The following is a 3,710-nucleotide window of genomic DNA, read 5'->3' as shown; positions in this document are numbered from 1 at the left end:
TGTGTTGTTTTTGTATTTAGTTTGCAAGATTCTTGTTATGAACTCATGTGTTGAAACAGATTTTGTTGTATCTTGGGAGGGTCATTATGCCAACAGTGAATACACACATTGATTCCATTTCACTTTTTATTATTATTATTTGTCAGTTAGTTGACCAATTAACCAATCAATTGTTTAATTAATCATTCAGTCAATCAACTAGGCTTATTGAAGTGCTTACGTCATCATTCCCAACCTCATCAATGACATGCCCTCTCTACTCCAGGTCTGTTGTTTATAAAAGTCTTAATTATACTTTCCAATCAAAATTTAGCTTAAATTTTCAGCATCAAGTATATCTCAATATTACATCTTCATATGTTTTTATTTCTAATTATGCTTATCTTAATGTTTTACTTTTATCAAATGAGGGTGCATAACCTAGTGGTTAGGGTGTTACAATCACAAGAGTGTGGGTTTGACTCCTGAACAGATCCAGCCACTCACACCTATCCTACAATGTCATTTTAAAAATAAGCAATCGCATCATCAAAATATCAAAGCTACAAGATAATGTATGATTAATTGAAAACAGTTTCATTAAATAAGCATTACAGTTGATAGAGGAATTGGAATACTAAAGGTTAAATGTGCAAAGACATGGAATAAAACCAAATGCTGGCATCAAGGAGGGCATCCAACTGTAGAGTGTTGCCTCAAGAAATCTCTGCCAACCCATGTCAACATGAAAAAAGTGGATGTAAAAATGATGGTTCTTGACATGGCTGTGTGGTAAGAAGTTTACTTTCCAACCACATGGTTCCGAGTTCAGTCCCACTGCATGGCACCTTGGGCAAGTGTCTTCTACTATAGCCTCAGGCCGACCAAAGCCTTGTAAGTGGATTTGGTAGACATAAACTGAAAGAAGCCTGTCAGATATATATGTGTGTGTGTTTGTCTACCCCACCACTGATCAATAACTGGTGTTGGTGTGTTTACATCCCCATAACTTAGCAGTTTGGTAAAAAGAGACCAATAGAATAAATACAAAGCTTTAAAAAATAAAGTACTGGGGTCAGTTCATTTGGCTAAAAAATTCTTCAAGGCTGTGCCCCAGTATGGCTTCAGTCTAATGACTGAAACAAGTAAAAGGAACAAGATAAACCAATTAGCAGTTTTTTCTTTCTAGAGAATTATGCTTTCATTCCCAACTACTTGACCTTGGGTTCAGTCCCACTGTACAGTACCTTGGAAAAGTGTCTTTTATTATAGCCCTTGGCCAAACAAAGCCTTGTGAGTTAATTTGGCAAACAGAAACTGAAAGAGGTCCATCATATATATCTACATATATATATATCTATACTTATATATATATATATATAAATTAACAGAATGAGATAAAAATCCAAGACTGAAAGATTTCAGAACATTTATAAATAGAAGGTCTTACAGCTGTTTCCGGGATATTTTTGTATATCCCTTCATCGGAGATGGTGTGAGAAAATGGTTAAGCAATAGTTATTCTAGATACGATATGAAATAGAGAATGAAGTGGAGGAATGAAAATAAAACGTGAGATATATCTCGCGTCTATTTTCATTCCACCACTTCACAAGGAAAACTTACACAGCTATACCTGAACAATTCGCTGACTGAAAGAAGAGTTCTGCTTTGTTTATTAGCCAATTCTCCGAAAGAACGAGCGATTCAATAATGTTTATTAAATTATTGTCTGAAAGGAAAATTCTGCAACGTTTACAGGAAACAATATTATATATTCTGTTCTCGCTGATTTGTACAGATATCGTTTTTCAACTTAATTTAACTTAGAAGTGATTCTCTCCCCTTAATCGTAAACTCACTTGAGGCAAACAACTTGCTCAAACAACGATTTTGTTTGCCATAAAATTATATTGATTTTTGTTACGTGTAAAAGCTTACGTGAGTTTCATTACGTGTAAAAGCTTACGTGAACTTTATTATGTGTAAAAGCTTGCGTGAGTTTTCATTATTAAGAAACTTAAATCAATCAGATTTATTATGAACATTTTGCCTTGATTTCAATTTGAATTATATTGGGCACTTTCCGCAATAATAAAGGAAAGAAAACACTAGCAGGGCATGTCCCCTTTCTCTGTCTTAAATTGGTACCATCCAAAGTTGATATATGGGTGCCAATCACGTATTTAGTATTTTCTTCCCGTCAAATAATGCATAGCCATACCACCCACCCCAACTCCATGTTAGAATTTTTTAATTAGCAGGTGAAAATAAAAACTACTTAATAATTTATCTTGACTTGTGAATATTATCTCAAAATGATAAATTTTGGGCAAAAGTAGAGTTAATTAAATTATCCCCAATGTTTGAGTGATTAAAAAAGTTTTTTTACATTAATCCTGGAACAAAGAAAGGTGTATTTAATCCATTGGAGTGGATTGGATTGCCTATGTTCAGTCCACTGCAGGACGAAGGTCTCTGCATGTTCTCTCTACCAACCACGGTCTGATGAGGAGACCATGAATTCGTGTTTCAGGTCATACTGGTTTGATGAGCGAGCCTTCTCTGCCACACTGGCTTGGGAAAAGGGTGCAGTTTTTTCTACTTTTACCCAGCAGTAGTTAAGTCGATTACATCGACCCCAGTGCTCAACTGGTACTTATTTTATCGACCTTGATAATATGAAAGGCAAAGTCGACCTCAGCAGAATGTGAAGATGGACGAAATACCGGTAAGCTTTTCGCTTAGCGTGCTAACAATTCTGCCAGATCACCTCCTTCTGTGAATAGAAGCAAATTTATTAAATTACTCATAGCATGACTTAAATTGCAGAATATAACAGGATACAGCAATATATTTAGTTCCATATTCAATTTTTGCCACAAGGCCAACGATATTGGAGAGGAGGGGAAAGTCGATCGCATTCGACCTTAGTACTAACTGGAATTTATTTTACTGACTTCTAACTGATGTAAGGCAAAGTCGATCCTGATGACATTTGAACTCAAAACCTAAAGAAACACTACTAAGCATTTTCTCCGACGCAATAATGTTTCTGCCGGCTTGCCGTTTACTCTGATATTTAATAGCGGTTTCAAATTTTGGCACAAGGCAAGCAAGTTTAAGGGAGGGGTGAAGTCGATTAGATCGACCCCAGTGTTCAACTACTGTTTATTTCATCGATTTCGAAAGGATGAAAGGCAAAATCGACCGCGGCAGAATTTCGACTTAAAACGTAAAGACGGACGAAATACTGCAATGATAATAATAATTAATCGATAATAGTTAAAATAAAGGCTAAGAGACTGATATGAAAAATGTGAACAAAACCAATGATAGAATTTATAATTTTTACTTGAATGTTAAGATGAAAGAGTAGTTTCCCTTCAATCGGTGACAGAATTTATGACTGAAACACTTCAAGATTGTGATTTATATAGAAATATCGTCTTGTTAATTTTGTTATATTTGCTTTCCTAATTGTATTGTTCCCAAGAAAAGTAACAAGTATAAATTCAAGATATTGTATCACGAGTGAAATTTCTAATTTGGGAGGCAACTCTCAAACCAACCCTTGAGAATAAAATAATATACTCTTTGTACAAGAAACCAGTTTGGTGGACTTAAAAGTTTACGCGCGATTTAGATAAAAGCATCTACATGTGAACAATCTGCGCACTTCTGCAAGTCAAAATTAATTAATTATACATTTCATTAAAAAAAAAGCAGTA

The sequence above is a fragment of the Octopus bimaculoides genome, chromosome 8 (assembly GCF_046866305.1).
Source record: "Octopus bimaculoides isolate indiv1 chromosome 8, ASM4686630v1, whole genome shotgun sequence".
In the NCBI taxonomy this organism is placed as follows: Eukaryota; Metazoa; Mollusca; class Cephalopoda; order Octopoda; family Octopodidae; genus Octopus; species Octopus bimaculoides.
This window is presented reverse-complemented; position numbering follows the sequence as displayed.